Genomic DNA, 14163 nt, shown 5'->3' with positions numbered 1-14163 from the left:
CTTCTGATTGGCTGGCTGTTTCGGAGTGATCAAACAAAAGGAGATCAGATTTGGTAAAACACTCAGAGTTACAGAATTCTGCCAGTTGGCCCAGGTGGGCGGGGCTTAGTGACATTACCAGGTTACAGTCTTGTTCAGTCTCCTACTGGCTGGTTTTAAGGTCTGAGTTTCTTATGCAGGCTGTATGCAAGAAGGCACACTGCTCAACTCATCCACCTACCTGCACACATACATACTACACACACACACACACACACACACACACACACACACACACACACACACACACACACACACACACACACACACACACACACACACACACACACACACACACACACACACACACACACACACACACACACACACACACACACACACACACACACTCACTCATCCTGTGTCTTTGAACTACAGTGGGTCCTGGACCATGTCTCTGGCTTTGAAGTGAAGTGCGGAGCCAACTCCTCCGCTGCGTCTCTATTGTTGGAGAGGCGACCAGTGTCCGGCAGAGCTCAGGTTTGACAGTTTTTGGCTCAGAGGTTGTTTCACAACCTGCAGTGACGTGTGGGAGACCATCAGTCAGTCCAGTGATGAGGCAGTGAGGGCGACCGGCTGCCTCTGTTCATTCCCACAACAGTGTTGGCTGCAGATTTTCCAGTTTGAGATATTTTAGTAGATGTATTTTTAGCAGCAGCCATGCAGTGTATTTATATTGTGTGTAATTATCTCTTTATAGAAGTTATCATTGTTAGAGCTGGAGTCCTACTCTCAGGCTGTCTCACTGCTTCACAATAAAAGCAGTTAACTGTTGAAACACAGGAAGGCTTTCAGTGATGTTGATGGTTTTCAATGTGGTGAATTCCTGGGGCCCACGTGATTTGAGTGGGTCACTGGGAAATTTAGTGGGTTCCTAATTATGTTTTAAGAAATTGTTGTGTACAGTAACTTCTGGTTGAAGTTGGTTTGGTATGATATGGTTATAATTTACCGATATCTGTTAAAATGTAGAAATTACATTCCAAATCTTGAAAGTTTATTAGAAAACTGTGACATCTACTTGACTTGCTTTGTGGCAACACAAATGGTAGGCTACCAGAATAAATTATGAAAAGTCATATAAAAAAAAACATGGCTGCTACTTTCTCTCAGTCTGACAGAGGTAGTTAACTGCTGTTTGGGATTTTCTTAACGTTCTTTATGTTCTGTTATACCAGAAACATTGTGAGCTGTCCTCGCTGTAACAAGACTGTGGCTATAAGGTATTATAGCTAATTAGAAGGTCGGTGGTTTGATCCCCAGCTCTTCCATTGCTGCCAGTGGTCTCTGAGGAAGGGAAAATCCATTTATCATGTAAACTTCACTGAATTGTCGACTTTTTGATGTGTGGAAACAAAATCCGGCTGAAAATCTGAAAGTCTGGATCAATTTACTGCCTTAACGAAAACATCTGGATGTTTCTCTTTGAATGTTAGTGATGACTGGAAATGATAAGTCTTCATCGTATGCTACTCATTAAGACAAAGACACCAGAAACACCTGTACAACGTCTTCTAAATCTACTTTTCACACTGGCACACACACACACACACACACACACTCCCTCTCCCACCCATACACACACACACACACACACACACACACACACACACACACACACACACACACACACACACACACACACACACACACACACACACACACACACACACACACACACACACACACACACACTCACACACTCTACAGTAAATAAATACACACACATTTATTATTTGAGCGCTGAGAGGAAACAATAGAGCCGGAATTAGCTTCGGATCCGGACTCTAAACTGGGACGATGTTTGCAGCCGACGGCAATGCTCTTTTAACGGCTGTAATAAAAATAAAAAAGCTACTTGTTTCTTTCACCATACAAGTGGGAAAGTGTCGCAGAGTCTGCAGCTTTTGTGTCGTTTAAGTGCCTGACATTACACCTTAGCAACCAGGTCTGATTGTGTCTTTTGATTTGAGGAGCAGGAAGCAAATAAAGTTTCTCTGGGAGAAGCAAAGTATCTGTATGTTTGTTTAAAAGTACAAGTTCAAGTTGTAAAGGACAGGAAGTGTTTTCATGTTGTGTGGACGGGCACACACGCGCGCGTAGATCAAACACACAACACATTGTGTATTCCTGTGTGTAGATGTGTATGTGCTGCTTTCAGACAGATAAGTTAGGACTACATATATTTATATTATGACTTTATAACTTTAAGGAACTTTACAGCACAAAAACCTGAACTCCAGCTTCTTGTTGCAATAGAAGATGATAATCTATGACTCTGGCCTTGGTTGTATCAAACGGGAGTGTTTGAATAATTACCTGCTGGGTCTCTGCCACTTTGTGCCGGGCAGTGTTTGCAGTAGTCGCTCCCGTTCCAGCAGCTGCCTGTGGTTTTATTATGAAGCAGCACTGAAGTCAATTTTACTGGTCTGAGGAGCCAAAACAATGAAATAAACACAGTGTAGTGCTACAAACACACACTGTGGTGTTGACTCTCAGTGGTTTCAGTGATATAAGCAACATTTCCTCTGAACTGGAAGTCACTTGATTACATGGAAATTGCATGATGCACCTTTAAATGTGCAGATTATAACATAGGTGTGTCTGATTAAAGTGTTTGTGTTTGTGTAATTATTTATTCAGGCATCATATCAGTGAGGTTGTGTATGAATAATATATTTGCATCTTAGACTACTTACCTTCGATGTGTGTGTGTGTGTGTGTGTGTGTGTGTGTGTGTGTGTGTGTGTGTGTGTGTGTGTGTGTGTGTGTGTGTGTGTGTGTGTGTGTGTGTGTGTGTGTGTGTGTGTGTGTGTGTGTGTGTGTGTGTGTGTGTGTGTGTGTGTGTGTGTGTGTGTGTGTGTGTTGTCCAGCTGTGTGTGGAGGAGTGCAGGGTGTAGCTGGTAATGTTTGGGCCCAGTGTCAGAGCAATGGGAGATATGGAGACAGTGGGAGTAGATTATCTCTCCTCCTCTTATACCTTATCATTGCAGGAGAGATTCACACTGTAGATACACACTAACACACACACACACACACTGCAGCCTGTTGTGTGTCTGTGCAGCCTATTTGGGAGCTTCCCGGCGTGTGAAGGTTTTATTTGACTGTACAAACTGAAGTTGGGCTGATTCACTGGCATCTGCCCAAGTAGATCACTCATTACTTATAAAACCCACTGCAGTCAGATGAAAACTCTTCTCTTGTATGATTTAGTCATTTATTCATTACATTTTTCAAGAAATCTTTCATTACTTTTTGATTTATTCTGTATAAGGAAGTCATCACTTGTTTCCTTAACCACTGAATGTTTGTGGTCGGTCCAAACTGCTTCTAAACCTAAAACAGGTTCATTAGAGATTGTTTACACTGTTTACACTGTTACACCTGAATTTTGTCTGAAAAAGTTTTCGTGTAAAAGACAAAAGGACAATATATGGACTCTTGACTGAAGAAGTTTTTACTGACCTTGAGAAACCATTTTCAGTCAAACTCATCATATAAACACATTTATCAGGGATTAGTGACTGAGCAAAACCCCCGGGCAGTAAACCCCCGTTCACTGTGGTGCTGTGAGTTAATTGTGATTAATTAAATTGGAACAAATGTTATACATCTCCACCTTTTAAATAACACAGACCTTTGTTATTAAAAAAAGTTTACAACAGACACTGAGTCACAAACTCCAGCTGCAGCTTCCAGTTTCTTTTCAGGACAGAAAGTGAAGATATCTCAGACTCTGCTGCTTCATTGACTCACATGGCTGCGATACCAAATCCCTGGAGTAGCCCAACAATGGGAACGTGGTGGCCACAGGACTGAAACACACAATGGAGCGAGGGTGAGGGTGGAGGCAGGGTGGGGTCAGCACGAGACCTGCCAGCAAAGTTTAATGCTGAGGCTCCAGACAATTCAACCACACGTCGCGTACAGATACAGGTTAGAGTATGATGGTGAAAACCCACCCTGCACCATAGAAACCACTATAAGTCCATACATTTATTTTTTTACAATAGGAAACCAGTTCAACCTCCTGATGGTAAGAGATGATGTGATTGTCGCTTTCTGAGAAACTGGGCCACGTCGACGGAGAATACAATGATGCACATCCACTGAGCACCCTGCACTTCATTTCCCCCAATAGAAACCATTGTTTAAAAGAGCAACCACCCATACACACACGCATACACATTACACACACACCAGCACATACTGTATATGAAACATCATTGTAATGGAGCAATTTTTAAGTCTTTATTCAGTAAACAGAAAGTTTGTCCTCCCTCCATCACCTGAAGCATGACCAGAAAATAAGTAAGTGTATCCTCTTTCTGAGGTATTTGGCTGCAGCTTGAACTTCTTCAAAATGTGTTTCTGTGATGAAGATGTCGGTGAGTTTTCCAAAAACAAAGTGGGACAGATTCCTCCCTGTGCTTTCATTTATTTTTCCTCTTTATTTGCCAAAGCTGCTAAAGTTTTTTTGTGAGAGTCTGAGCTGGTGGCTGGCTGATGGGGGTTTGAGCCGCTCGTGGTCAGCGTGACAGCTGTCAGGAGGAATTTAGACGGCTTTTCTTTAAGATGACTTCTCTCTTTAGAAAACACAGAGATGGAGGAGGGGGATGAAGATGAGGATGAAGAAGAAGAGGAGGAGAATTGAGGAAAAACTGAGGGGGACACAAGTGTTGAAATTTAAGCCTCACATGCATTCAGCTCTTTGTCTTTGTCTCTGCGTGAGGAGAAGTGTGTGTGTGTGTGTGTGTGTGTGTGTGTGTGTGTGTGTGTGTGTGTGTGTGTGTGTGTGTGTGTGTGTGTGTGTGTGTGTGTGTGTGTGTGTGTGTGTGTGTGTGTGTGTGTGTGTGTGTGTGTGTGTGTGTGTGTGTGTGTGTGTGTGTGTGTGTGTGTGTGTGTGTGTGTGTGTGTGGGGCTGCCTCCCGGCTGGTTGGTTGTTTTTTTGCTCGGCTGGTCCCAGTGTTCCCACCAGGTCCGGTGAATAGACGCTCTTTTCAGCGCTTGCTAAGACGCCTAATGAGGGGGGACTACTTTCTGTCTCACTCTCTGTGTGTCAATCTAAAAGCTGTGAGTGTGTGTGTGCATTAGTAGGGTGTGTGTTAGTTCAGTGGGTGGCATGTGTGTACTTAAAATTGTGGTGCTTTCTCTCGACTGCTGTGGGTTTTTTTTATTTTATTATTTATCCATGATAAATTCCTGGCTCTGAGGACGGGCGTGTCCCTGAGTCGGTCCATCCACCCGTTTGGACCAAAGTCCAGATTCCACCAGAAGGATTTCCATAATAGTTTGTACAGACGCTTCAGAGCTGCTGTATTCTCTCTTTTCATTTTTGATCTCCTAACGTTTCCGCTGTCGTCACCATGAGACGGGATTTTGTGGTTTTGAGTTAAAGGCTCTGAAACAATGGATTCTCTGTGGTGTAACTGGGTACAGACTCATGGTGCCAGATGATGAAATCTAATAACTTAAGTGATCTGTAACGTTTCATCTAGAGTCTGTGACATTTGCACAAGTTGCTGTTTTGTTTTTAACCTTTTTCTTCTGATTGCGTGATGTCTACTATATTGCCCTTTCGGCCAAGTCACCCCTGTGAAAGAGATCTTGCATCTCAAAGGGGTCAGATACGTGTTGAGATAAAAAAAAAATATGTTGGTGTTTTAATGAAACTGAATAACGTCACATCAGCCACTCTTTGTGATGATTAGTGCTGATTTTCATGCTAATATGCTAACCTAAGATGGAGAACATGTAAGCACTGTAAACATCTGCAGGTTTACATTGTAATTGTTAGGGAGTTGTGAGCATGTTGTTGTCTACGTTGGCTGCAGACACCGCCGACCCTCAAGTCCATAGCAGGTGTTCACACTCTGCTTGGACATTTCTTCATCAGTAAAAACTCAGAAATCTTCATGGAGAAAAAGTCACAATTGCATCTGACATTGACATTCAGACACCATTGACTCTGTAAGTCTGTCCATCAGGGGCAGCTCTTGCTACTGTCTTGCTTAAGGACACTTTGCCGGTGGACAGTATGAGAAGCTGTGGATCAAACCACAAACCTTGTGGTGAGTCAATATTGTGTTTGTTGTTATCATGAGTTTTCAATTTATAATGAGAAAGGTGATTGTTCTTGTTCTGATTATTCATCACAGGCATGGTGGAAATATTCTCAGCTTGAATCATGAACATTTACTGTCAGACTTGAAATGAGAAGCTTGATCATGTTAAAAATATTTAAGAATCTTATGATTGCAATTACAGAGAACAAAGTACAAAAAGAAGTACAAAGAACAAAGAAACAAACTCAACACATTTTAAAGTTGCAAATGTTTCTTAAAGCCTCATTTCGAACTATTTTCTCTCAGCACTTAAACCAAAATATACAGTATGTTTGCTCTAAATCAAACAGTCTTATCTCTGTGCGGACGCCACAGTAGCTTGTAAATTAAGATTTTTTTTCTCACCTTCCCTGCATACCGGCCTTTACAGGTCCCATCAGACTGATTGGAATTTCAGTCTGTTATGAGCTTCAGCTGAAGACTTACCGACCGCTCACACCGACATATGGACTCCTCTGTTATTGCAGTATGTCAATGCAGGGCTGGGGCCGATAATGGCCGTTAAACGGGCATTTCACTGTCACGATCCAGCTATAGGGGGATTCTTGTGTTTGAATTTAGTACCGGTGAGGATGTGTTCAAGAAGCCAGTTACATGCTGGATTTGTTTCTTATCTGGTGAATACCTGAACTCACAAAGCTCCAACTGTGTCAAATCGCTCATGAAACTTCTTCTTCATCTGCCCTCCCTTTCTTTTTAGAAGTAAAGAGCAACAGAACATGAATTAAAGAGTTGCAGCTTAGAAAACATATGAGTTTGATATAATGCTAAAGCTTGTCCCCAGTTTTCAGTGATTAAATCCACATGAAAAAGAAAAACACAAGATGTTGAGCTGAGGTTTGACTGTTATTAATTTAAATTTTTTTTTATTTAACCTTTATTTATCCAGGAAGGATCCATTGAGATTTAACAATCTCTTTTTCAAGGATGTCCTGGCTGTTATTAATACAACAATCTGAACAAGGCAACAGCAACATGTATGACAAACATCTGATTACTTGCACTGCAGCTTTGTGCGCCAACAGGGGATGAATGTGTGGCCAAGTTTTACTGCAATAATGACAATAACACCATGAGGTTTGAATTCAGTCTGAACCGACTCATAATCACCTCATACAATAACACATCTGATATTTTAAAATCTGCATTTTAAAGCTGCCAGGAGCCCTGCAGAGACCCTGCTCACTTCAGACTCAAGTTTGGATATGACTGATTTGACTAAATATGTAGCTGCAGGTTGTCTGGAGTTTTTTTTTTTTTCACTTGCTCAATCAAATCTCCCAGCCTGGAGTTTGTTGAGGCAATAACAAACTGTGGGTTCCAGCTGGTCGGCTCTTTTTACTCCACCCTTCCCCAGACCCCAAAGGCTGGGGCGGATGCATAAAAGCAGCCATCTATCTACCCAGGCAGTGCCCATACATCACTCATACAGCACATGAGTGATTATATGAACACACACACACATACACACACACACACACACACACACACACACACACACACACACACACACACACACACACACACACACACACACACACACACGCACGCTCAGACTCACACACAGACACACTCAGACTCACACACAGACACACTCACACTCGCAGGTCTCTGGTTTCCCTGAGCTGGGGTCCCAGCGACTCAATGTGCGCAGCCTAATGATGTTGGTCCCTCACTCTAACAATAAGCAACCGTTTCCTTCTGGGCTTCTTCCAGGAACGGCTTCGTTCCCGTGTTGATGAAAAGGAAGAATGAAAAGAAAGGACAGGAACAAAGTGTTAAAAGAAAAGAACAGGGCCACACTGCACCTGTAGCATCAACACGTCAGACTCAGGAGGTTTGATAATGAGCAGCCGAATGCCTCACTCAGGGACTCTGTTCAACTGTTACACAAGATGAAAGAAATCCAAGCTGTCAATCGCAACAATGACATCAACTTTTAAATGAATTCTTAGATAAATGCTGCCGTCATTCATTTAGAGACTATTTTGTGTCCCAGAAGTGAATCTACAGTAAGTTCATTATTTTCACTGTTTTAGCTCTGTATTTGATCTCCACCAGCTCATATGTCTGTCACAGCACACAGACTGATGTCTTCCATTGTTAATTGTGAAATATGGATTACATGGTGATGGTTTGAAGAAACCTAACATGTCTTTGAATATGAGTTTACACTTAATGATAAAGCTGTTTAAAAACCAAGAAAATGTCGTAAGATTTTTAGAACTACAATTAGTGAATAGATTTTTTAAGATAATCAGGCTGAAGTTATGATGATGACAAATTATTAATTACAAATTCTGCTGTCCCAGAGATACAGATTGTTTTCATTTCAAAATAAATGTATTGTGGACAAAGCCTTAGTGGCCAGCTATTGAGTGGAGATAAATAATAACAATAGTATTGATGTTTATCAATGTTAATAAGGTTCACTGTCTTGTTGTAGCATTGCAGCATGCTAATGTTTTGTAAATGGAGTCTAGGTAAATGCTAACATTAGTAGGTGGCTCGTCATCATCTTCTAGCATGTCAGTATCCTACTGTAGCCTATTATTTTCTAATTAGCACCAAACACAAAGTAGACTTAATCCCCAGGAAGCATAGAAATAGGATGAATCCACCTTAAAGACTCTATATCAGTCAAGCGAGCAAATTAAATCCCTTGTTTGAATCACGTCAAGTGATTTGTTGTCACGCTCTGACAAAATGATCTGAATACAATGTTCCTTTAGATTAAACCATGTTTTAGCCTACATCATGATCTACGTTAGCTACTATCTGCTCTTCGTTTAAATCAGGACAGATGTACCCTGACCTTCAGCACACACTGATTAAAATAGAATAGTTTTTTTGGCTGCTAAAGTTTCTGCATCTATGTGTGACAAGTGTCTCAACAAGCAAACTGAGGCCTGTTTGAAAAGGGAACAACACACTGCAGGTGTGTGGTTGAAGTATATATGAGTAACTTGAAGGATGTGGTAGTTGTGTAAGAATCAAGGGGCCCGTTTCCTATTCTTCTCTTTCCTAATGCTGCCATCTGGAAGTGGATGACATCAGCTCTTTTCCTCTTCCCAGAAACCTCCAGAGAGGGCGAATATTTCCTTGAGGCCGTGGACAGATAGAAGCAGTGATCAGAGTCAGACAGGCACAGATTTCCTGCCTCGTACAGTGCGGCTCAGTTCCCACAACGCTGTTTGTTTGTCTTGACTCGGGGCTCTGGTCATCTCTCTGGAAAAACAAGACGCGCACTTGTCTCGGGCGTGCCTCTCACTCGGCCGCGAAGCCTTTTCATCAGAGAGTGAAACCCACGGCTCTTCTTTGATCTGCTCGTGTGAGGTGGTTTTATGAACTTGGGAATGATGGAGCTGAACAGTGTTGTTGCAGCTCAGTGGACTGTGGGATGATGAAAAGTTGACTTTGGGTCAAACTGAGGCAGGTTCAGGACAGAGAACGGAGGTCCTAGTGCTGCTCTCCATCCTCTGTCTCGCATTGTGTGTCATGTTCATCTTTAAAACCTGCTGCCCAAAGCTCTTTATTCCAGTGTGAATGATCATCTTCTGCTGTACCTGGATTTAGATTTCAAACCTGTGTCTTTACCAAAGTTAAACAACCATGTGTTTATGTTAATTTGTGTTGAAGGTCAAGTACTTTACACTTTGGTGCTTTATTTGAGGTACTTAAATCTATTAGAAGATCCATTTGTAGTTTTTAATACCAAAAACATCTCACCTCCAGGTAAATAGAGTCTGGACTTGCTTTATAATCAAAAATGATACAAAACCTCACTTTATACAGCATAGGACCATTAAGAACCTACAGCTTCTGTTAACTTTTAAGTGTCAGTAGTAGGAGCTGAAAAATAATGCAATCTATTTAAACTGAAGCTGAAACACAAGCAGTGAAATATTAGAAAGCAGCAGCCTCCCTGCTGACCTACATAAGCCAAAGAGTCTGAAGGACACGTCTCCTCAGAGTCCGCCATGACGACTGGAAACACGACCCACAGATATGAAAACAGATCTTTATAAATGCACAGACATGCGTCTGATCTCCTCGTGGACCTCCACCTTCCTCTGAAAGTTTCACTATTTCTCTCTTTACCTTTGCGCTCTGAGCTCAGTGCTGATTACAAACCTCAGAGCTTCGTTCAGAAAACATCGATCATCTATCTGTATCCTGCGGGAAACTAAAAACCATCCAATTTGTCACGATCATCTTTCAAGTTTCATATTTGTTCAGATTCAGAGGAGAAGCTTTGGAAAACTCCATCCTCACTCGCACTGTTGTTCTCGATTCAAGAATTTTGTTTTGCTTTCCTGTGGAGAGTCTGACGTCTTCCACTGTGACTGAAGTCGAGTCTCAGGGCCGTGAACAGGGCTGAAGGTTTGATCCCTGTGATCCTGAGGGCCTGCGAATAAAACCATCAACACCCAAAACAAAACAATGATCAAATTATCCAGCGTAGTTTGGCGAGCGTGTTTTCAGTTTGATGCAATATCTGGTCCCCTCTCACCACATGAGGATAAGTTGTAAAATGAAATAATTTGACTAGACGTGTTTTGACACGGTGCAGAGTGCAACTTGGGAATGAAACACCAACATATTAAAATCTCTGAGTAATCTTCTATTGCTGGGGGTGACTCACTGTTAGAGCAGACTCCACTGAAATAAACTGTACAGGAATGGTTTCTATTATATTTTTTCTTTGAAATGAGATTTATGTTTCAATGTGATTCACCTGAGTAAATGAAGGTAAAATTAATCATTATAACTCACCTGAAGTGGAGTCTCAGAAACATCATGAAGAATCTTATTGTAAAAGTCTGTGCTTTAAATTTTATGCCAGTAACCTATCATTAATTAGACACACAAACACACAAACATACTATATACATACTGTATATGTATATGGGCAACAGGACTGCATCCCCTGTAGGTCCCGTCTTATGATGGCCGATCCTTGGCTGAATTTATTTCTATTTCTGCTGTAAATTCCATCCAAATGAGCTTTTTATGTGTTTGAATGTGAGTCAGGAATGCTGCAATCATTTCCTCCTTGGAGAGAAACAAACTGACTCATTCACATTTATTATGACTTAAGCAGGCTGCGCTAACTGTATAATAGTGATACCAGTGGGTTTACAAACGTCCCTCAACCACCATACATTTTTCTAATGTCCATCTGTTTTCACCTGAAACACACAAGGTGGATTTTACTGATCCCTGAGTAGACATAGTCATTTCCTGCTCCAGATATATTTTTTGAATTTATTCTGTTCCACCTCTTCTCTGTCTCTCAGAGGAGAAGGTGAGAAATCAAATAGCCTATTTAACACAATTGTGTGACTTAAGTTCTTCAAAATTCCTTGGTTCCACCAACCAGAGGCAAAACAGCAAATAAATACCTCATCTGGGGAAAATTTAAACTTCCCTCTTGAGAAATAAGTAATAATATGTAATTTTACATAATACAACATAATATTTTCCCTGAATATTAAGTCGGCTACTTATTTAAGTACTTGTCTTGAGGCCCAAACCACAATCTTTCCCTTGAGGTGGCCGTATATTTTACATTGTTTGGTTCCAACTCTGTGGAAAAATCCTGCAAACAAAGGATGAGGCTGAAATTTGGTCTGTTGATCTTTGCTTCGCTCGATCAAACTTTTACTACAGCGTTGTTGCATTAAAAAAACGATGGAGGAGATTTTGAAGAAGTCTAAAAATGACATCTCCGTACATGCCTAAATGTGTCTTTCAGAAATGCAGTTGCAAACAATGTTTTTTTTAGTGTTAATAATTTAGAGGATTTCAGCCACAATTTCAGCACACACCTATAGAGAATAATTGTTTATCGTTAAGTAACAGCACCGTCTAGACACTGTAACGCTAACTGTCTTCCATGTGAGGCAAAGGAAGAATGACTATTCACTATTCAGGCCGAGTGTTTTGTTGGAGGAAGTAGGTCAGAGGGTCGGAGCGATATACAGTCTCCGTCTTTATCTGACTCACCTCACCTCAAACAACAACACCAACAAAACTTTAGACCTTAACACATGAGGCTGCTTCAGACGTTGTTATCATTACAACTCACAAGATCCAATGGAAACACATTTAGCATTAGCAGGGTTAGCATCAACTAAAAGTTTACAATCAGAGATGAAGGTCAAAAGGTTAACAGTAGGAATACTGTACGTGTTCATTTCTTCATTTTTGCCTTTTGTTAAACATCTGTGTTTCCTGGTGAATCTTCTCACCTCCACACATCACTACATGACACCTGGCAACAAGAGCGTCTCCACAAACTAAACCAAACCAGTTGTGTGAAAGAGAAAGAGAAAGAATCTGTTCCTCCCTTGCAACGCCTGAGAAATACTGATGCACTGACAGATTTACTGCGAGTTAACGCTCTCCCTTTATCATTTCCATCCACCTGAGTGTTTGCACATGTTCTCTATATTCACCAGGAATGTGTGTATCCCTCCTCCCAAGAAATTAGGCCTGAAAATGTCCAACATGTTTCACTTTTTTATTTTTTTTTAAATGTAACAAACACAGAACAACATAACCAATCTTCTATATAAATTACATATTTTTCAACATACTGTATTTCTTAGTTCCTACAGTACTCTATTACTGTTTTTTTCTGATTTCTCAGACTTTGCTGACCTTTATCAACGTTTTTGTTATAGACTGTAGTAAAATAACGTGATACTTCACAATATTCATGGTGCTTTTTCAAAGAAAATGGGCAGAAGGTTTATTTCTGTAATAGAGTTAAAACTGTATTTTCTGCCAACGATCATTGAGGAGCCTGCAGATATTTTCACGGCCCTTTTTGTAATTTATTTGTGAAATATAGTAGAAATAGAAGAGTAACATTGCATCTTATCCAGATGATTTGTATTTGTGTCTTGCAGCTCCTCTGATGCTAAAAGCTCTGCTCACATTCCACGTGTGCTCATAAAGCTCGGCTGTTTGACTCATCAGATCGCCGCCTGCTGCACAGCATTACTGTTACAGACGATCTGCGTGTGTGTGACCTCAAAGACTCGCTCACTGAACCAAGAATGTTGTTAAGCTGTTCGCTTGCACAGATAAATAAATATTGGAGGTGTTTCACAGCTGTACAGTCAGGTACCAGGGGGCCGACTGGATCCAGGGGCCTCAGGGCAGAACCTCTGCCTGAGCCATGCACCTGTTCTCTGGGCACGGATGCAAACACACTCCCCTGACCATGGACTGATAACTGGCACTGGCACTGACACTGGCAGCAGGTTAGCAGCAAATAAATAAAATAGAAAGACTGCTGGGTTGCTTTTTGTTGTTTTTTTAGTTTTATATTCAACCTCCAGTAAATCTTTCCCAGGTTTAGCTTTTCACTAACTGTAATTCCCAGATCAGTTCCAGTTTTCTTTTTATTTAAAACTCTGAAGGTGCTGTTTGTCGGTAACAAAAAGAAATAGAAAATAAATCCAAATTGATTGTTTCAAACTTCAGAGAATACAGATGCTTGAACAAAGTAGAACCTAATCCAAAATGAAACTCAAAGGTTAGAGAGATTGAACTTCAGACAAAGCCAGTGTCAAACAATCTGCACTAGACTACTGTCCCAAAATTGAATGAGTTTTTCTCCGGATTATGATCCCCCCCACTCCATAAATAGATAATAATGAAGCTGTTTGTTTGAGTCCATGTTGGTTAATCACTGAGATGATGAAGTTGCTTTTCTGTTTATCATGATGCTTACAGGATCTGCCACAAAACTGTCATTTAAAACTTTAAAACTTATTTAAATGCATTTTATATCGATGGAAACAATGTAATGAAAGATAAAGACAGAGCTGGAGCCCTAGGGTCAAGTTGGGATTGTGAAAAAATCAGAGCTCAATTACTTTGACAAAGGCTTTAAAGACAGAAGAGAAAAGAAAAGATCACTGTCAAGTTTTAGCAGAGGAAGGAAAAAGGGGGATAAAATGATTAGATTAGGGACTTTGTGGAG

At 40.9% G+C, this 14163-nt stretch overlaps 1 protein-coding gene across 2 annotated transcripts in view; it reads left to right on the top strand.

Annotated features, from left to right (window-relative positions):
• The window catches only part of LOC310985964 (semaphorin-3D), an 81263-nt gene that overhangs the window by 14818 nt on the left and 52282 nt on the right, over window positions 1-14163 (top strand). Inside the window, exon 1 of one of the 2 annotated variants that reach the window (XM_083971649.1) lies at window positions 4255-4427. The exons of the other annotated variant lie outside the window; for it this stretch is intronic. The gene's annotated coding sequence lies outside the window, so the exon portion shown is untranslated. Of the gene's footprint in view, window positions 1-4254; window positions 4428-14163 lie in introns of those variants that run through there. 2 annotated transcript variants of the gene reach the window in all.

Source organism: Trachurus trachurus (genome assembly GCF_905171665.1).
Source record: "Trachurus trachurus genome assembly, chromosome: 5".
NCBI lineage: Eukaryota > Metazoa > Chordata > Actinopteri > Carangiformes > Carangidae > Trachurus > Trachurus trachurus.
Note: the sequence above shows the minus strand (reverse complement) of the source record. Positions and strands in the feature narration are given on the sequence as shown.